At 48.3% G+C, this 22238-nt stretch overlaps 1 protein-coding gene across 2 annotated transcripts in view; it reads right to left on the bottom strand.

Annotated features, from left to right (window-relative positions):
• The window catches only part of NXPE4 (neurexophilin and PC-esterase domain family member 4), a 453299-nt gene that overhangs the window by 409932 nt on the left and 21129 nt on the right, over positions 1-22238 (bottom strand). The gene's annotated exons all lie outside the window — the stretch shown is intronic.

Genomic DNA, 22238 nt, shown 5'->3' with positions numbered 1-22238 from the left:
AGTCTCTGCAAGAGCCAGCTTCTCTGAAGAAAGCCCTGTCCCCATGATATAGCAAGGTCTGTGGGTCCCTTTGGAGAAAGAGGCTTAGTTTGTATTTGGTTGTTGAGGTCCTTTCTTCTTTTGCCTTCGATTTTCAACTACTCTGGGGAGCCGAATTCTTCACTCTGCTGTTAAGGACAGAACTGTGTCCCACCCCATCACCGCCCACCCCCCAACCCCTAGTTCATACACTGAAGCCCTAATTTGACTACATAGAGGGACTTTAGGGAGGTAATTTGACTACATAGCCCTAATTTGACTACATAGAGGGCCTTTAGGGAGGTAATTAAGGTTAAAATACATCATAAAGGTGGGGCTTCATCCAGTATAACTGGTGTCCTCATAAGAAGTGGAAGAGATACCAGGAGTATGAGCAACAGAGGGAAGATCATGTGAGGACTCAGCCATTAGGCCACCATCTGCAAGCCGAGGGGAGCAGTCTCGCCAGAAACCAGTCACCTTGATCATGGACTTTCAGCCTCCAGAACTGTAGGAGAATAAACTTTTGTTGTTACAATGCTAGTCTATGATATACTCTATGACCACCTGAGCAGACTAGTACACCTGCTGTCCTCATTCTGCCTGTGGGCACCTTGGTGTCTCACTGGAGAGTAGGTGATTCCAGTAACCACCACAAATGAGCATGGAGGACAGAAATACTGCACACTGGATTTGAAGGCGGTGTTGCCTTGTGTTTAAGGACATCGCCTGAGCTGGGCCCACGGGAAGGTTAATTTTCCTTTGTGTCAAATGGGATGATAATTTTTCCTTATCATAGAGTTGTAGTAAAAATAGTTAAGTCACAGCCCAGAGTAGGCACTTAATAAAATGATATCTGTCATGTTTATTATTTTTGATTGGCCCTACCACCGATCTACAGTATGACCTTAGGCATGGTTTTGCCATGTGTAAATATTAAAGGTAGATGCTTCCCATCTATGAAGTACAGTGAGAGTTTGAAAAGAGACAAAATAAGGAATAAAAATGCCTCAGAAATCCAGAATTGGATCTATCATCATCATCATCATCATCATCATCATCATCACCTGGCTGCAATGCTATGTCCCTGTCTGAGGGAAGCCTGGCAGTCATGCCTTGGGATTCCATCCTGTGCTTGGGCCTTGCTCATTCAGAAGCCTCACAGGTATGGTCAGGTAGAGACTCACAGAGGTCTAAGGCCCTGCTGCCTGCTGCCACAGCCCCCTGCACATGCAGAAACCCTCCTTCTCCATCTTTCCTACACTGCCCAGCCTCCAGCAGCACAAACAGCAGTGGGTGGGAGGCCAGGCAGGAAAACTGAGTCACTCTGACACCTTCCCACCACCATCCCTGCCAGGCCCTGGCCCCATGCCAACAGGAAGAGAGTGTCATTGCCTCCATCCCTCCAAGGATATGGGGTAAATGAGGCGGGGGTAAGGGACAGTGGAGAGTGTTCAGGGAACCCTCAGAACACAGCCACCATCCCAATGCAAGCCACATGGTTGGGAATTCAGTGACAAGCCTGCCCTTGCATCTCCTCACCTCAGCAGGGCCCTGGGTAAAGACGATGCCCAGCTGCTGGCAGCCCAGAGAGCCGTCCTGGGTGGTCATCTGTTTGCAGCCCAGCCTTTCCCTTCTTCCCTGATAATCCTTCTGCCCACCCAGCAGTGGAGGCACCATGCCAGCCTCAAGCTGAACAGGCTTCTCAGACATCTCCAGATGACTCATTGGCTGGCAGAACAGACCAGAACCTGAGCCCTTTGGGGGTCCTAGGTGTCCCTGACATCTCAGGATTGAGATCTGGACTGGTTTCATCTCCAGTGGCCATTGACACACTCCAGGAGGCCCAGACCAGAGGAAAGCAGGGGCATGCTTGGAAGGAGAACGAGAATATTCTGGAATGCCATCTCTGTGGCCGGGGCCAGCTCCTCATAAAAGGCCTTCACAAGCCCCTCCTCCTCTTCCCCAGCTCCTCTCCAAAGAAAAAGAAAAAAAGAAAAACTAGTGAGAAGTACAATCAAATCAGCAGGTGACATTGGTATTAATCCCAAGACTCTCGCACATAGAACAATTTAAAGAGCTGGTAAAGAAGCACACACAAGAAGTGTTATTTCTGAGTAGGGACAAAGCACTCGATACTGCCAGGATGAGTGAGGCCCCCGCTCACTGCTCTCCACCCTCTCTGCTGTTTACAGTAAAACTTCCTCACAAGATGCTATTAAGCTTGGCAGTTACTGTAAATGCTACTGTCTCTGTTGACTTCCGTATAGCCCCAGGAAATTTTATCCAAGACAAAGTGGGTTCCACAGAGAGACCCAAACCACCACTTGTTCCTCTTCAGAAAGTAGAAGGTGCCCTAGAGAGAGATATTAGCCATTCTTGGGCTGGGGAACATTGGCTGCCTCCCCCCTCGACTCTGTGGGCTATGAGAACAATAATGAAATCAGCAGAGCTAGTGGGATAGATTCCAGAGCAAAATGAAAAGCCATTTGGCCATTATGAGGAAGGCCAGAGAGCAAGAGTCCAACCTCTTCTATCTGTCTTCTCAGCTACCTTGATGGAGGGAGAGAAATAGCCCATTCTGGGATCTATAAATTTAAAAAATAGACATAGGACTGGTTTGAATTATTTGCAGGTAGGGAGGCAACAGGATTCACACTTCCCTGAACAATGGTGACAAGACACAAGGACACACTTACATTTGTCAGCAACCTACACCACTTTCCACTTCCCTTCCCCAAAGCAGATACAACCTCTGGATAGAAGCCACCAAGGGACTTGTTTAAAATTCTCTGTGATTAATTCATGGCATTTATCTTACTTTCATCTGAATTTTAGAAGGGAGAAAAGCTTTGGTGCCTCGCCCAACATCCTGAAGCAAAGCCTTATTCATCTCCAGATCTCTGGTGACACATCAAGGCGTCCACAAAGCACCAGTTGAATGGACGGTGTTGCCCACATGAGCCAGACGTGGGGAGGGTGGTGTGCTTTCAACAAGAAAACTTAGAGTCAAATCTTGGCTCCATGATTTACTAGCTTTGAAACTTTGAAGCATAAATCCAATTTCCTCTTTTGTAATTTGGGCATAATAATGCCTCCATTACGAGGCCAATGGGCAGATGAAATGAAAGAGAGATGTTGAAGTGCTCATCACAGTGTCTGACACATCAGTAAATCTTGTTGGATCTGAATCTGCAGGATCAAATATTGACCTCACCCAGCCCGAGAGCGAAATGCCCATACACCTGAATGGGGCACAGTCAGCAACAGGGATTACCGGGCTCCAGATCCATGGTGAGCTGCTGCGGACTCCAGCATCTCTGGCCATTGGTTTCTATTTCTTTCTGCCCACTCCCCAGGTTATGTATGCTCAGAGAAAGCTAACGAATTTTAATATCATCCTAAGTTAAACATCATTATGAAAGTAAACCTGCTGGAAAAAATCATATAATGCATCCCAAAGCCAAATGTAAATGGTTTTTAGATTTTCCATTATTTTAGGTTACCTGTGCCCAGGAGGGACAGGGAAGGTAACCTAAATTCATGCAGATAATCAAGAACTGATTATGCTTCTGGATGGCCTGCTTGTTCTAGAGTCTAAAGCAAAGATCCTCAAACTGATACCACAGAGAATCTACTGCTCATTCCCCAAGGGGCTTATGGTCACTCAAGTTAGGGATGGTAAGAGGGCAAATGATCCAAATTCCTGAGTGTGACGGCAACGGCGGCCATTACTAAAGGCTACAAGCAAGCGGTGGGGAGGTCTCACATTCTGGAAACCTCCAAATAAAATGGTTTGCCTGACTCTTTAAATTTACTTAAGACCATCTGCAGGTGCCACTCTGCCCCAATCTCAAAAGACCAATCTCAGCTGGAAATAGAGGAAGACCAGCATACCTATCTCTCTGCTGGTAATGAATCAGTCTCTCCCACTTTATGCCAGCTCTTTGTTCTCTAGATCTCACATCATGGGTTATCATCTTACCCAATGGGAAGTAGTTCCAGGAGCCAAGTTTCGTACCCGAAAATCCAACAGTGGTGGTGTTTTCCTTAACTGAGCCAGAGCCCCAATAGCGCTGTCCTCTATACCTGTTGCGAGCCTCCTCCAGTTCTGCCCTATGAACTTTTCCAGACTGTCTCCCAGGAGTTCAAATAGATACCTGGATCTAACATTCAGCTTTGCTCTCAGATGACACCACTCCATTGATTATAAACTCAAGAAGAGCAGATTTTGTCCAATGCACTCATTGATACATCCTAAGTGACTAGAATACCAGAATACTGTCTGGCACAAAGTAGGTCTCAATATTTACTGACTGGACATCTTGCCTGCCTCTTTCCCTCATCCCCTGGATTTTCTCTTTGAACGCAGGTTCTTGTGTTCCCATCTCTAGAACACTCAGTCTCTGACTTTCTCCAGAAGAAGGCTTACGGTATAGTAGAAAGCTCAAGGACTTCACAGGAAAATGCAGATTTAAATCTCAACTATACCAACTTTAAATTCCATGTAGGCCTGGGTAAATTGCTTAATTTTTGTCTGAGCTTCCTTATGTTTCTCTCTAAAATGGTTATAATAGCACTTCCAAACTTGTTTAAAGGATTAAATTATGTATATAAAGTCCCTAGCAGGATTCCTGGAGCATAGATGGAGTTTAGCAAATCGCTTTACCTTCTACACTTTCCCACACACGGAGACGTCATGAAGAATCAGTGGATAACTTAGATAACATCCCTGGCATATTATGATGCCTAATACATGCTAGCTTCTCTGTCCCTGTGTTCATTAGTCATAAAGCATTCGCTGTGTTCCATGATGTGCCAGGCTTGGTACTCGGGGCTGGGGATACAGAGACGGAAAGGCATAGGCATTATACCCAGAGAACTCACGCCTCAGGTGAAGAGAGGAGATAATTCAGCAGATGAGTATAGAAAACTAGGTAAGAGTGACAATAAAGAAATGCACAGGGTATGTAGGGGTCCTGAAGGGGGTACCACCTGACTCCACCGGTGCATGCATTCTTGTGCTGACTCAGCCAGCTGGAACCCAGCCCTGAGTGGGGCCATGGTGCCCACGACTGACAATAGTTGGCCCTGTTGAGCTCCACGCTTAACTATCAGATCACAGTTCTGTCAGATATTAAAATATGGAGTCTCTTCCTCAATTCCCCCCAACCCCCCTAGCAGACCACTCCTAAACTGTTGCTCCTTCTTTCTACACCTTCCCTCGCCCTTCAGAAGGCAATAGGGGATACAACCAAATCTTTTCTTCCTTCATCCACTCCTGGGGTAGGAAAGAGGTTTAAAAAACAAGCTTCCAATATGATTCTGTGTGTCACCGTGTGCTATGAACCTGCTTTGTGCGAAGAACCCTGCTGGACACTTTACACATTTGGTCATTGAGCTCTCCCGGCCACTCTATGGGACAGGTGAGTATGGTTTCACCCATTCCCTAGATTTGAAAACTGAGAGTATAAATGCTTGTTTAAAGTTCAGTCTGATCTGATCTCATACAGCTGTGCAGGTCTTCCAGCGGCCACAAGCACTCAGCAGAGAGACTGAAGCTCTACCCATGCTCTGCTCACCAATGTGAGCACCTGGCATGGGGCTGTGCCCACCTGAGGGAAGGGATGACTGTTTCTAGTTACACAAGGGCATAGTCCGCTTGCTTGCCACCACCCACCAGGCAGCACCTGCTTTTCTCCTCTGCAGATGCAGGTGCCATATGGGCCAACAGCAGCCTCAGTTGGCACCCGGATGAACCCAATTCCAGAGTCTAAGTGCTTCCCTACAAATCCATTGGCCCCTCAACACCCTAGCATCCCCACTTTAACATTGAGGACATGGGGCCACTATGCACTGCCCATTGCCATGTGCCAGTTGTTAGAACAATCCTGCAGGTGAGAATTGGTGAAAACACACAGGAAAGCAGACAGAAGATGGCTAAACGATTGCCCTAAGTTACCTGAGTAAGTGCCAGAACAAGGATTCAAACTTAGAATCCTTTGACCCTAGGCACAACTTTTTCCCATGATGCCAGGCTGCCTCAAGAGAACTATTTGTTCAGTCACAGAGCTGTGTAACACAACAGCTAGGGTTAGAACCTGGGCTTGCAATTCCAAATTCAATGAATAACTGTCATGGACTGGTTGGGGATGGTCCCAGTTATCTATTGATACATAACAAATGACTCCAAAACATAGTGACTTAGAAACAATTATTGATTTTGCTCTAAAGCCTGCAATCTGGGCAGGGCTCCGTGGGGATGGGCAGACTTTATTCTACGTTCTTGATAGGGCTGGCTTGATGGGCACCAGAGGCCTCACTTCTAAGATGAGCATCATCTAAGGGCCTGAATCCTTCTCTACATGGGCCTTTCCATTGGAGTGGTGTGGGATTCCTCACAGCATGCTAGCTGGGTTCCAAAAACAAACCTTCTAAAAGACCTGTCAGGTTCCTCCCCACCTAGTCTTGAAAGTTCCAGAATGCTATTTCTCCTGCATTCTATCAATCAAGAAAGTCCCGAAGGTCAGCCCAGGTTTGAGAGGAGAGGCACAGATTACCCCTCTCACTAGGAAGGGTAGGAAAGAATGGGCAGCGAGCTCATTTGCTACAGAGACCTTGGTTCTAGAGAAAGTCATCGTGGACACTTTCCAAACATAGACCTCATTCAACCATTACAGCATTAAACCGCCTTGCTACACAGATAGTCAAACACCCAAAGGTGGGGACAGGTACCCTCACCCCTGACCTGTAGCAAATGTGACAGCCAAGAGGAGCAGAGACGATTCTGAGCCCAAAGCATTAGGGCACATCACAGGTCTGGCTGGCCCTCACTCACAGGAAAAATCACCGGAGCAAAATCAATCCGCACACCATCTGGTCTCCGTGCACTCGCAGACTCCAGCCAGGCCCTCAGCCCCTCACTGTCACAGGTACTAAATTCCCCTGGACATGCATGCCAGAGAGAGCCAGGGTTGAAAAATACTAATAAATCCATCCGAACATTATGCTCTCTTGGGGCTTATCGGTATTTCAGTCCTAGTCACAAAAATAACATACTGTAAAAGACTGATTAGTCATCGGATAATTGAGTTCTTAAATGTCAAAAACAATATCGTATGAATATTCAACAGATCAGATCATGCTACTGAAACTTACCTGTTCCATCAACAATGACTAACATTTCTCCCCCATTGTTCTTTCCCAGAAATTATGTTAATATGACTTTTCTGAGGTGATGAATGTGGTTCTCTTTAAAACATATTGTCTTACAGGTTAATGCATAATGAGCTGGTTAAAGAAAGAGGGCTCGAGAGTCATGCTGGATTTGCATCTCCCTGAATTAGCTTCACCTCCCTGCTCAGAGAGAGGGGGCATCGGAGTAGAATTACTTCCAGCAACAGACAGACATCAGTGCTCTACTCTTTGTGAATTCTATTTATTATTTTATTGACTGATTGATTGGCTGGTTGCCTAAGACCTGGGGGATGCACTGTTTTCAGGAAGCTTAAATTAAACCAGGACCAAGGTTCAAGTTTTGTGGGAAGCTTGTGCATAACTGAATTCCGCAGAAAGTTAGGAGTGTGGCAGGCTAAATATACTTGTAAGACCTGTGTTTTGCTGAATTCTCATGTGTATGCACGCGTACGCGCGTGCATTTGCACACACGCACACCTCCCCACTGATGAGGGAGGGGAGCGGGTGTGTAGTTTTGATTCAGAAGATATTTTCTGAGCCTGGAGTCCGGAGAGGAGGAAACTTTCCCAAGCAGATCCCTGCTTTCTGTTAGCCTGGCCTCAGCAGATGCTGCAACAGCTGGAACCGGGAGCAGCTTGGTGGGGTGGGAGCTGATACTGGGGGCAGCTTGCAGGCCCTACAATGTGTCAGGGGCCTTGCTCTTGGTGGAAGCAACACGATATGCCAGGCACCAACTGCTCCTCCATCCAGACTGTCTGCTCCAGAGGCTGCTCCAGCTTTTTCTAGCCAAAATGTGAGACCCACTGGGTCGAGTTCTTTACTCCCAGACCCAGCCCAGCCTAGTGAAACTGGAATGTGCAGGGATATAGATGCTCCTGACCTCTTCCTGGCTTACTAGTTCGAGGACTTATCATCATTCCTACCATCCTATGTCCTATCCTGCTTCCTCCCCTGCCTGTCTGTGCCTGTCCCAATCTTGTTACACTGCTAATCAACCTTCGAGAACATCATAATACTTTTGCCCTCCCACTCCTATCTATCCCAGTAGAGCCTATACTCCTCTCCCTGCCAGCCTGGCAAACAGTCATCAAAACCTACACAGACGCAGAAAGTATCCTCAAGTGTTGCCATGAGCACTGGCCCCATTCCTCTTCCACCCCACACTTTCCCAGGCTTCTGTCCTTGCAGATTGCTGGGGAGTGCGGCAACACAAACCTCTGTTCGTAGAAAACACACTGACAGCCACTGCTTCCCCCTCCCACGGTCCCAGGAACTCAGCGAATGGAAAGGAGCCTTTACATTATTATTGGCTCATCCCAGGGTCTCCTTCTGCCTGCTGCCTGGTGTCAAACGCACAGCCCCTGCTGTCTACACAGTCGGGCTAGCCCACCGATGGCCCAAGAAGAAGCAGCCTGACTTAGGGCAGCCAGACAGGCCTGGATCTCTTGCCAGTCTCAGTACAGAGCTCCTCTGTTCCTGCGGATCGAGTGCTGCCCTTGACCTTGTACAGCTCACACACCAAGCATCAGGGAAGGGGATAGGGAGAACAAGTAGACAGAAGACTCCTGCTGCCCTGGAGGGGCTTACAGGCCACTTGCAGAAGCAGGACCCTATGGAGAGCTCCCCTGAGCAACCGAACAGGCAGACAGGCTCTTTTTGCCCCTGAAGAGGGCTTGGGCTCAGCTGCCAACCCACTGGGCCAGAACAGACTGGAAACTCGGCCCGGCCCTAACCCTTGCCAGCCTCATCTTAGAAACAGAGGGGTTGAGTCTTCTTAAGCATGTTTTTAATTACTGCAAAAATGTTTCATCCTAAGCAGCAGTGTGGTTCTCAGTTACCCACATGCAGATTGATGCTCTCCGTATGAAGCGGTTAGCACAGACATTTAAAAACAATTAGGATCCGAGGCAACTCAGGAAGAGCTCTTTAGGTGGGGGGGATGGGAAATCAGGCAGTCTGCTCACCAGATAACTAAGTTATTTGTGCTTTTGATGGGGAGGGAGAGAAATGATTGGTTTGTTTAATATTTCCCTTTTGATGTCAGATGGGAGCTCTGACCCCACGCACGCGCATACACAGGCATGCGTGCACACACACACACACACACACACACACCAGCAACATTCCCAGATAATGAGACAAACGCACTTTTAATGCTCTAGGAAGGTGCTAGCAATGAGGAGGTCCACAGAAAGGTGGTTATCTCCCGGCGGGCCTCTGACACCCCCTGTCATGCCCAGCAGGCTGAGGGCCAGGGAAGGGTGACCCTGCCCAATGAGAGCTGGTTCTGGGCATGTGCGGGAGCAAGGCCCACACAGAGGGGCATGGCATCTGCCTTCAGAGAGTGACCCCTGGAACCAAAAAAATGCCTAGGGGTGGGGGCTGGCTCTTGGACAGCCAGATGACACTAGCTCCACCTCCCTGCCTTGTGTCCTCCGTTAAGGCAGGTAGGAGGCCCTGAGGGCCTTCTAAGGAGTGTGGGGTTGAGGAAGAGAGAGAAGGATCTCTTGCCAGTCTTAGTAAGGAGCTCCTCTATTCCTCCAAGGGTCATGGCAAGATGCCTCTGAACCTGGCTAAATTTCTGCGCCCAGGTCTCCAGGGGGCAGTGAGCTTTGTGTATCTCATCAACACCTAGGCTCACTCTTAGCTGCCCATGGGTAGCCCCCGAAGACAGCGATTGTGTTCATCTACTTTGTTTCCATATGTATTCATCCACTCAACATGTACTGAGGGGAGTGGGCCACGAAGTATGCTAGGAGTAGATGGAAAGGCCCAGAAAGGATCGAGGAACCATGGTCAACAGGCTCAGAAGCTGTGAAATGCCTCCACTTCCATGCACCAGCCTGTCCTGGGCCTCCCTATCATGCCTTCTCACCCAGGCTGTTTCCTGAGTCCATCATGTCACCGCAAGAACTCAGGCTTTGGAGGCAGTCTGATGTAAGTTGAAAACCTGCTTCAACCACATACCAGCTGGGTAGCGTTGGGTGATTACCTAACCTCTCCGAGGTACTTTCACTCCTGTAGAGTAGGGGCTGTTGGGAAGATTGATTCAGATGACATGGAATATGCAGCAATTCTCACAGTAATTACATTCATATGAGCAGTAATAACATTATGTGTCTCTCTTGTACAGTGCTGTCTTCACGGATCTGTCTACCTACCACCCACAAAGGTCTTGTGAACTCACACATTCCCTAGGGTCTGTGTCACGGGCCCATGGCTGGCAAATTCTCTCTGACCATGACTTAGGGAGACCTCTTGGCCCTACATTTTCCCATTTCCTGGAGTTTTTTTTTAATGGTGCCCCAAAAATGTCAGGTACATTAGACACATTAAGGGCTCATTCTCTGGCAATGCCAAAAATATTGTCTCAATGGGGAAAATGGTACTATTTAAATAAATATCAGTAAAGATGTGCATTTTTCAACTCAGCTGTCACTTTATGACTGAGCTGCAGACCGTGCTCCTAGATTTATTTCTAGGAGGCTTCTCTCTGAGCCCTGGGACAGAAGCAGAGAACCCATAGCAGAGGGCACTAAACAACCAATGGGAGCCCTCTGTGGGGGCAGATCCAGACCCGAGACCTCCCCAGTGGTCAGCCCAACTATTTGCAAGCACCCAAGACACTGGGAGTATTTTTGAGCGCTGATGATTTTGTAATTTGCAGAGACGCTGGTATCTCCATATGCCGCCACAGAGTGGGATTGTCTCACAACAAGCATGAGAGAATCGCACCTCGGCGAGGAGTTCAGTAAATTCGTCTGTGAAACATATTTCAATTCCAAAGGCAATTTCCTAATTAGTAACAACACACAAAGCCTTGGCAATCTGAAAGCAGTTCTCTCAGCAGAGCTGGGTCTCGGGCTAAAGTAAGCCCAGGAATGAGGCACCAGCTGCATCCCTGGTCTAAGACACAGGCTTCTGAAAACCCTAGGATCTGGGTTTGGAGTTGAGTGGAGGCATACAGCCTGTCAGGAACCAGAATGCTGATGAGCAAACAAAGCAGCGGATCTTTCTTTCCACTGGCCCCATTCTCTTACAAGCTGAGCTGGGAGTGACGTGGGCTTGGGAGGCAGAGGAGCAGATTTGTTCACTCAACATTTACCCAAGACTTGCCAAGGGTAGGACCAAGAAAGACATGAATCTCGCCCTCCTGGAGCTTATAGATTATTGGAAAATACAGAAATTGTTGAGTAATTAAGGAGTAGCCAAAGGGTGATGGCCAGGGCCCTAGATAGTCAGCAAGGCAGAGCAAGTTTTCTCACAGGAAATGATGCATAAGCGTAATGCAGTGGATTTGAATTCCCACATCACAGTCTCTGAGTCTCATCTATAAAATGGGCACATGATAACTACTTCATAAGTTTACTGTAAGGATCAGTTAAGATAATGGACTTATGGTGCCTGGCACAATCTAAGGCACTTAATATGTGCTCAATAAAACAACAACAACAACAAAAAACCAATCTCTTGCTTCAGTTCATGAAGCCCTCCCAACTTGTGGCTGATGAAACATATAAAGAGCATGACTCCATCTCCTACTCCCGTCTCCCTGAAAGAGGACTGATGAGTTATCTAAGCAGGCTCATAGGAACGCAGCCAAGAACACTGAACCCTATTTCTAGAGGAATCTGCAGTACCTGACAGGACAAGCCCGGGGGGGGCACCTCATTTTGAAGCCCACCTTCTAAGAAGGCTTCCATAAGTAAATTATATCCTATCAGCTCTCCCAAGCCTGGAACTGAGGCCATGAAGGTGGCCCTTGTGAAAAGGACCACCCAATGCCAGGAGAGAAGATGGCATCTCTCTGGCACCCGGGCTGGAAGGCTGGCACCCCTGTCTTTGCAGGAGCAGCAGTGTGCCCCCATCTGTAACCCAGGGATCTTGAATCCTCAGGCTGTGTCCTCGGCTGTACCCTTAACTCAATAGTGTGTATCACCTTCCCTTCCCAAGCTCTCAACTTCCCCATCCCTAAAACAGGAAAAATCTTTTCCAATTTTTTTTTCCAAAGTCCTGTGCATTTTGTCCATGACAGTGAGATCCTTAGAGGAAACGTGTTTTAAGCTCTAAAGAAGAAATCCCAAGGAGTGTCACCTGCAACCAATCAATTCTTCTTGTTCTCCATGCACAGCAGACGGCAGCGCAGAGGCGCCCAGGGACGGGGGCCTCCCTTGCTCTACGTTCCCAAGCTGCGTTCCTAGCTCTGTTGCATCCAGGGGCAGCACCTGCAGCACCTCGGTGACGCTCTCTCCCTCTTGCCTTCACATCTCATTTCATCCCCGTCTCCTCTCCCAGGGGCCACACTCTCGCTCGCTCACGGATCCCAAGCCCTGAGCCCTCTCGAGCTCCTGGCCGCCACCATCAGAGGCCCTGGGCATTTGTTTTCCCGCCGCACAGGACTGCACACTGATACATTTGTACCGCAGGAAGCAGAAAACTAGTTTAACATCTCATTTATTTCATAGATGAGAAAGTAATTCCCTGCTGAATGATTGTCCCGAACCAACAATTCAGAGAGGAGGAATTTACAGTGCTGCCAAGGACCGGGGTGCATTACTGTAGCGCCGTTATATAACGGAGCTGGGACCTTTTTTTCCTCTCCTGTTAGCCTGAAGAGAAAAGCCATTAAATATGATTAAGGTTAAGAGATTGCTAAAATTACAAACAGCCGCCATTCAATTATTTTGCTCTATAAAATGCAACACAGATTGGAGTTATTTCTCTGAAATGTGTTTTTAGAAAATAACATAACACAGCTAACTAATGTGGTTTGATCTAGCAAATCAGGTTCCAGATACCACTTCTAATGCAAAGCTAAAAGGTTCATAATTTAACTCAAAGTTGGTAACTTAAAGTCGTCAGGTGCTTACTTTATAGAAAAGCTTTATAAAGAGAAAAAAATCAATACCATGCCAACTAATATTCTGAAGTCATCTACAGCCAGAGATTCAATCAATTTTATCACCCATTAAAGGGATAGACACAAAAAATATTAAAAAAAAAAAAAAAAAGATTCTTAAAGAACCAGCAACAACTTGGCCTAACAGGTCCGTAGTTGAGGATGGCGGGGGGTCTGGGGGGCAAATCTCTCTAATATTTTGTCAGATTTCACAGGGCCCACATTGGGTCCTGAGGGCGTTTGTTCTCAGCCAAGGCAGCTGGGAAATGGAAAAGAAACTCCTCCCAATCTATTCAATCCATATGGCTCCAGAGACCATTCCCGGTGGCAGAGAGAAGTCCGGGAGGACAGCCTCTTGCTGCCGCTGGACTTATGGTTCACACAGCAGATGACTTACTCTTGGCTTAAAAAGAATAAAAAGCTCAACTGCACTGAAATGAATTTTCTGTCCAGTTTATATTGAATGTTAAAATAATTGGAAATTCAGAAAAACCTCTATGCAGATATATTAGTAGCTGGAGACTTCTGGTTATTATGGTTAATAAAATACAAGAATTATATTACACTCAGCTCACAGACTCTGGTCTGGGACTCACAGTCCCTCTAGACAGAATATAAGCCATTTATGAGAGTAAACTTTGTACACAAGCTAAACACATAAAGCCATGTATTAGAATCGGACAAAACATTGCAGGCCAAATAAAAGCTAGCTAAATGCCATATTCCCAAGGGCAGCTGAGGTGAGCTCCTGCTCTCACAAACCACACATGGATTTTTCTCTTGGCCGTTCCAGCAACCAAAAAACAGCATCCTCCCACAACTGGTGGCTGGTTGGGAACCAGACAGGTTCTGTGCTCACGAACCATATTTTCAAGCCTCCCTCCTACCCCAAATGGCAACACAGTGGGCATGCGTAGATCTCTATGAAATCAGTGGGGACAGGGGTGCTGAAAGTTTGTGAGAGAGAAGGCTCTAGGGAGGAGGAACATTTGCATCGGCTACCAGTTACGGTGAGGAAGTTCTCTAAAGCAGAGACAGAAACACGTGGCCAAGAAAGGATCTTACCTGATCTGGGAATGTATGTACCTATATAAATAGAAAATAGGACTAAATATTGTTCTTTACGAGAGTCCCTGAAAATCAATGCCAAGTGGCCACTGCAGGGACATTGCAGGGACACAAAAGCTGTCCTCTCCCAGTATGTGCTCTCAGCTCCCCGTGGATCCCCATACACACCCTCCATGCTCATCTCGCAAACTTCTCAACACTCATTCGTACTGTTTGTTGAGTACCTACAGTCTGCACTAAGCATCATGCTAGGGGTTCAGTTCTTGCACTCAAGAAGCTCTTTGTTGAATGAAGGAGAACATATGTCCAATTATAATTATATTGGTAATTATATTAAATATGTAATTAATTATAAACCAATATTATAAATGAGATGTGAACAATGGATTATAGGAGCACAGAGAAGGACTTGTTGGGACGGTCGGAAGAGGCTTCAGGGAGAAGAGAAGCATTTGACCTGGTCTCGGGGATGGGGTGATGTTAACTAGGTAGAGAAGGTAGAGGGAGGCAGGGCAGCCCCTTCCAGGTCAAGGACAGAGGGTGTACAAAAGACACCACAGTAGGAACAAAAACAGCATGTCAGGGGACAGTAAGTAGTTCAGCATGGCTGCAAGTACCCATCCTTCGTCACTGGGAGTCCTCATTGGGGGAATCACAAGCATTTAATTGAACCTGGAGGCCAGGTGGTCTTCATGCAGATTCAATGGCAGGGCCACAGGGGTGGGGCTGAGGTGTCCTCTGATCACTCCCTGGCCTTGGGTGTCACAGCTGCAGTGGATTCTGAGGGCTGTTGACTCCCTGCAACCTGGGCAAGCAAGAGACCAAATTGTCTGAAGATTTTCACCTTTTATTTTTAGAGTGATTCCATACAGCGGCATTTTATAGCCCATGATTGTGGTTTCAAGTTTATTTTAATCTGTAGCAAAGTCTTTGTAATGATTTTCTAATCTGTTTCTGAGTACTCTGTGGCCCTGCATTATGAGGCACCTACCCGGTTGAGTGTCTGCCTTCGGCTCAAGTCATGATCTCAGGGTCCCGGGATCATTAATTTTGCTAATGCTTATTCTGAATAAAAGTTTTTGCTTGAAAAAAAAAAAAAAAAGGAAGGGGCCAAGGGCAGAGGACGAAGCCAGAATGATAGACCGAAGCCAAACTGTGACAATCTCTGGACACCACACCAAAGATGATGGAGAGCCCCTGGAAGTTTCCAGCAGGGCGGAGACATGATCAGATGTGTGTCTGAGAAAGACAACCCTGGAGGTGATACGGTGGAGGGAGGAAGGGAGGGTGGCAGCACGGCAGGGAGAACAGGTAGGAGGAGAGGAGGCAACAATCCCGAGAGAAACCACCAGGGTCTCAGCTAAGTCCGTGGCTGGAGAGACAATCAGGCAGTGACTGATTTAAGAGGCATTTAGACGGGAGACTCTCCAGCACTCAGTGTTGATTAAATGTGAGCAATAAAAGAAAAAGGAGAATTCAAGAATTAATCTGCAGCAGAGATATATCCAGCAGGCATTTGGGAAATAAGGGTATGGGGCTCAGGAGGGAATTCAGGATCTCACAGGTGCTGCAACCTCTACTCTAGGTCACAGAGAGACTGGGCTGTCCTACGTCCCGGAGAAGGACAGTCATGGATGGGTCCCAAACTCACAGGCATGTGTGACCCTTTGCTGTGGATCAAAAGTCCCTAACTCCAAATCAAAGCAGAGATTTATGTGAAATGAGAGGAAAAGAAGATGGGAAACACCCAGATTTTGTGTCAACCACTTTCTCCGGGCCTCGGGTTCATCTGTAGCGTGAGGAGGTCATATGACACAGGGGAGGTATACTGAATCAAGGGGTGCTACTTTAATGAACTTACAAGTAAAGCCTTTTAAAGGTCCAGGAGCAGGGCCACCCTGGGTGGTTCAGTCGGTTGAGCGTCTGCCTTTGGCTCAAGTCATGATCTCAGGGCCCTGGGATCAAGCCCCATATCGGGCTCCCTGTTCAGTAGGGAGTTTGCTTCTCCCTCTGCCTCTGCCCCTTCCCTCCTACTCATGCTTCTCTCTCTCTCTCCTCAATAAATAAATAAATAAATAAATAAATAAATAAATAAATAAGTCTTAAAAAAAAAAAAGTCCAGAAGCAGAGTAGGGCGTCTGGGGCCCAACACACCAGAATTCGGGACACGTGGTCACAGGTCTCCAGATTCCCCATGACATTGACACAGGACGCTGTCTACCAGATGAGTCCAAGTCAACCCCACAGAAAAGGTACCAAATCAGACATCGGGAGGGAGAGGAGTCATGGGGATTCAGCTCCCTGCCATAAGAAGATATGCAGGCTCTGCTATGTCCCTCCGGAGGTTTATCCAGAAGTTCTACCCACCTGGTACCATCCTCAGTGGCTTAACCAGGACCATGCCCTGACTCCTCATCAATTTCTGCCACATTCTTTCAGCTCGGGGACAACTGTCCCAGTTCCTGGGCCCTGCCTTACACAGGGAGCTGCTCAGACTCTCTAGCAGCGTGTGTCCTACCTGGGCCCCAGGAAAGACTCAGGTGTCTCTCTCCTCTGCCTCTTGAGCATCTTCCAACCAAGCTGGGGCAGCTGGTAGGGACAAAGTAGGCTTCAGATGATCAGTCCCGAAAGTTTCACAGAGTCGGCATGTTTTCAGAAGGAACACAGAACGCAGAAAGCTCCAGTGGAGTCTACCTAGGAGGTGAGCGGAAGAACAAGTTGTCAAGGGCACCCACTCACCTCTGGCAACTGCACCTGACCCCAGGGCTCTCTCAGGAGCACACTGTCCAAATTCCTTCTACTCTTCTAGCTTGATGAAATATTTTAGAGTGAAAAAGGACAAAGAAATTCTACAGCCATGGGTTCATCTGAACTCTAGTCAGTTGCAAGAGACATGTCTCCTATAAGAAAGTTCTTATTATGCCAGTGGGGCTAACCAGGCATGCCTGTGCCCAATTTAATTCCAACCCCTCAAAACATCACCCCCCTGCCAGCCACTCTCCATGACACTCCCTCCTCTACCCACGTGCTCCTCCACCCTTAGCCAACTTGAGCCTGGGACCAGCCGCTAGACCCACATGGTGAGAGGCGGGTCTCACTGTTCCCCAGGAAGGAGAGAAAGAAAAGATGTTCGCACACTGCCAAGGCTTCTGTTGTAGAATGTTGTGGCAGGCGAGGCTGGGGCTCCTTTATATCCTTAATCATGTTCCATTTCCAGCTGACACAACTCAACACTTTATGACACAGCGCCACTTAATAAGACTCACTATCAACCTAGGAAGGGGGATGATGAAGCTGGGGGAGGGAGTGATGAGGAAAGAGGCTGAATGAAGAGAATGAAAACGATGGGACTTTTTTGAAAAACCAGAAAGTCTGTTGTCAGTTTAGATTATAGTCTGAGCAACCAGGGCAGGTCCTTAGGGGCTGGAAGCATCTCCCAAGCAGAGCAGGAGCTTCTGTACAGAGGTACTGAGCTCAAAGAAGCCAAATCCTTTCCTAAGAAAAGGGAATAGGTGTGGGCGTAGGGGCAGGGTGGCATTTATCTTGGCTTCCCAGAGCAAGAGAGACTGAGGAAGGGAGCAGTTCCTATGTGACATTCTGGACCTGGATGGCTACCCAAACTTCTCGCCAACTAACCAGTCATTCCATCAAGGAGCACATCCTTCTCATCTTTATGAAACCGTACACACCAAACAGTTGCTGGCCTCACGCCTGGCAGCCCAGAAAGACTTGTTGATCTGATAGAAAACATGGTTCCTACCCTAGAGATGGTCTTAGCTGCCTTGAAGAGACAGAAATATCGAGTACAAAAGAGACTTAGACACCAGATCATGAGATCTTCTCATTTCACCCACTGGAAAGGTGGATACAAAGATGTGAAAGGCAAACAACGTCATAATTCTAAGGGACTCAGCCAGGCCCCAAATCTGGGGCCAAGTCCTCACGGCACTGATCCTTCAGCAATATCTCACTGCCTCTGTGGAATGAGGATGTGTCTGCAAATGAGTTCAGAGGCATCCATTGGCCCATAGTCCATCCATCCATCCCTCCCTCACTTTTATGATACAAGGCTGGGTGTGTGCACAGGGTAGTGGGAGGCAGGAGCATAAGAATGTGCATCATACCACATCCTGCCCAGGTCCCTGCTCCCCTGATTCCCAAGAGAGGAAGGTATGCAGACATAAAGATTACGTCCCAGCCCAATATGCTGAGAGTTAGAGTAGGTGCACAGAGCTATACAGCATAACGTAGCGTACAGAGCAGATCACTGGGATGGGGGTGGAGGAATTTGGGAGGACTTAACTAAAAAAAAAAAAAAAAAGGTCCAATTTGAATCTCTCTAATAAAGAATGGGTGGTAGCCAATCACAGGAGGACAGGAAGGTATTCTAGACAGAGAGAGCCCCAAAATGCCCCCACCCCCTGAACTCTGAACCTTTGGCTTCAGAGGTACTATTCTGTTCTGGCTCTTCCCCTGCCCCTCAGAGTACTCCTCGGAGTCTCTCTCAGGGGCAATCTCATAGTCATCCCACAACTGGAAAGCGTCTATCGGATCTGGCAACGACGTGGCTATTGCAACCCAACAACTAGATCCCATCTACATGCCATTTTCCTCTCGTCGCACCACATCTCATGCCTACTTAACACTTATCACCACTGTCATGTCGCATTTATTTTTGTCACCTGCCCTGCTAGACTTAAGTAAGGTCCTAAAGACAGGAACTGCTTGGCTGTATGCCCAGCATGTGGTGTGTGTGTGTGTGTATGGTGCCCAGCAGGGGGTCAGTCCGTATCGTCCACCGGGAGCATGCATACACAGTGGGAGCAGAAACACATCCTCACAGACCAGAGGGCAAACGGAATAAGAACCAACAGACAACAGACATTGATCACTCTTTCAACAAAATGTATGGTGAAAGGGAAGAGAGTGCAGAGAGGAGGAGAGATGCAGGATTTAGAGAGGGCTTAGGAGGGAAATTTTCTCCAACTGGGTTCCCAGAAGTGAGGAGCAGAGGGTCCTCAACTACTCCCCATGGGGCCCAGGGCACATCCTCCCAGACCTCCAAATACCACCTGTTCCAAGATCTCTGTTCCTCTTTCCACCCTAGGAAACCCTCCCCATGACCTGCCTCACCCCATTCCCTGCATAGAATCACCCAAGCCCAAGCCCCTCTGGTGTCAGCCCAGATACATAGCCTCTTCCCTGTGGTACTCTCGGCTGCCCCTCTGAGCAGGTGCCCTGGCACACAGTCCTTCAAATCTCCTTTGAGGGGAGGGGAGGGTTTCTGATCTAAGTCACCAGGAGCAAAGCTGAAGGCTCTCAAGAGGCCAGAGGCTCTGCGCCCTGAAAGCATGGACATCTCAGAACTAGGGGTTACCCCTTCCCCCGACCAGCCCCACTGGCTCCTCCCCCTTCACTATCACAAACTGCTCTGTGAACCCGGGGAGCTGGATCTGCAGCAGCAGCCTGGCTCCTCCCGGCCTGCTCTGCCACACAGGCTGAACTGTCAGCCCCTCCATCCGGCTGCCGCTCCCCTGCGTGACCAGGGCTGCTCGCCAAGACCACACATCCAGCACCTCTTCCCTCCTCCTGCCTGGAAGAAAACAATGGATTCTCGGCTGGAGAGTGTGGGAACCATGGTGATTGGCCATAACGAAGCCACAGAAAAAGAGAGGAACTGGTGAGGCCCACAGAGAAAGAGATCTTACAGCACGGAGCCTCGTCCCTTCTGCCTGGATCCGCAGAACGGCCCCACCAGCAGAAAGTATGACAAATCCCAGCCCGATGCTATTCTGAAGGCAGAGCCACCACTATGGAAAATTCTGGTGACCTCATGCAAATCGATAGAAGGGTTTAGCAATTCTTTTTCTTTCCTCAATGATTTGTTGGAAAACTTGGCTTGTAAATGTTCATAAGGGGATGCTATTATCTTGGAGGTGAGCGCCGTGTAATGCATTAGAGCATAAACGCCAGAGACCATTCTAGATCAAATTCTCCATCTGATGGAGGGCAAGTTCCTGAGGCTCTCCGCCCCCAGATTTCTCATGCACATAACGAGGGTCATGATAGCATCTCACAGAGCTGTTGAGAGGGTCAGAAACAACATAGGGGAAGCACCCCACACTGCGCCTGGCGCACGGTAGGCATTCGGCACATGGGACTGGATTATCAGGACCGAGTCCAGAGGAGCAGGCCCGGACACCAGCCCAGGGTGTCCCTGCCCCGATCTGGCTGCATGCTGAGGGGGGCGGTGCTTGCATGTGGCCTGGGGGTCAGGGCCAGGAGCCAGGCCGAGGATGGCAGAGGAGGGAGGGCACGTCCCTCGAGCCCACCCTCCTCCCGCTCACACCACGACGGCAATTGGCTTCTCCTCTTCCCTAACCTGTTTCCATGGTTCCCATCCAGCCTGCCTGTAAAATCTGTCACACTTTTAGCATAATGTGCAGCGAGCACCACAGCAAATAGTTCTGTGTCGGCAGCAGGGGCCAGGCCAGGCCCTTCCTCCTGTTTGACGGGGAGGTTTCTGGCCCTGGGCTGGGGGGGCCGGGCTGGGCACTGGAAGCACGCATCTCCTTTGAGCGCTCCACTCTGTCCAAATTACCTGTGCTCGCCAGGTCCCTCTCGCAGGTGGACCCATTAGCAGCATCGCGTGCACACCTGTCAGCTCTCTAATTACACCCTTCCGTGCAAAGCTGGCTGGGGGAGTTCCCCGCTTTCTGCTGGGGATCTTGCTCCATGCTGTTGTCAGGAAAGGCACAGTGCAACCTGCCTGGTCTGGGGGTAGCTGCTGCCCCTGTTTGGCTGGTTTATTATTTGTCTTCTTGCCTTTGGTTTCACGGTTTTTTGTTTTGTTTTTTGTTGTTGTTGTTTTTATGAGAAGCGGCTTCTTAAGGAAGACCAAAACCAACATCAAGTAAAAGAACACAGACAGGAAGCAAGGAAGCGTGACTTTAACACCCTCTTTCATCATTTATTTGCTGAGTTATCATGAGCACGTCCTATAGCCTTCTCTGGGTCTCCAGAATGGGGATGACAATAGCACCTACCCCTACAGAGTTGTGACAATCAAGTAAGACCACGTATGAGGAAGTCTTTCTTCACCACAAAGCAATGAATCCGTGTGCATTATTCTTGTGAAACCATGGATTTTGGAGCTGAGTACGCAGTGAACTTGTTGAATGACTCCGGATAAATCACTTAACCTCTTTTGAGTCTCTGTTTCCTTATCTGCAGAACAAGATTAATAATCTATACCCTGTCTTAGAGAATCGCCAGGACCAACAAAGATTAAAGACATGAAGTGACTTTGAAAATCATAAAGAACTCCATATCTGCGAGGTGGTGGTGTCCCTGAAAGCAGGCTTGCAAGTGAGAATGGGAAAGTCACAAGGCTCTGGAGATTTCACCAGCCCCATGCTTTGGGCACGTACCACGGAGTCTGGGATTGGGTACCAGGAGGTGGGGGACAGGCGAGCCCCAGAGAGGGTCCCAGCAGGCCGTGATTATAGCATGTTATATCAAAATTTGCAGTTGCCACATTCCAGACATGGTACCACGTGGTTCACGTATCTGATCTCACTTAAGTCCCCTATTTGCCACAAAAGGCAGGACTATCAGAGCTCCCAGCCCATAGATAAGAAACTGAGGCTCACATACCGCACCTAATTAGCGACAGAGCTGGGACTCTAAACCCAGTTCTACCTGCTACAAAAGCTAAATAATAAGAACAGCTGCTAAGAGTCCTGGAGTGCCTGTCGTGTGCTAGGCGTGCTCCAATGCTTTGCATGCATTCACCCATTTCCTTCTCACTTGTGATGGAGGTATCTTATTGTCCCCTTTTCACAGATGGGAAAATCCAGGCACAGAGAGCCAGGTAACTGTGTAACTTTCTCAGGATTTCACAGCTAGTAAGACCACCACACTCTTTACAGCAACCTTGAATCATGGGCATCCCTGATGTGCAAAAAGCCTAGTTGGGGAGGAGCAGAAGCCAAGGGCTCTGATTGCTCAGATCCTTCACCCCAAAAGGGAAACAGCTCCTTACTTGGGATCTAAC

The sequence above is a fragment of the Vulpes vulpes genome, chromosome 12 (assembly GCF_048418805.1).
Source record: "Vulpes vulpes isolate BD-2025 chromosome 12, VulVul3, whole genome shotgun sequence".
NCBI lineage: Eukaryota > Metazoa > Chordata > Mammalia > Carnivora > Canidae > Vulpes > Vulpes vulpes.
Note: the sequence above shows the minus strand (reverse complement) of the source record. Positions and strands in the feature narration are given on the sequence as shown.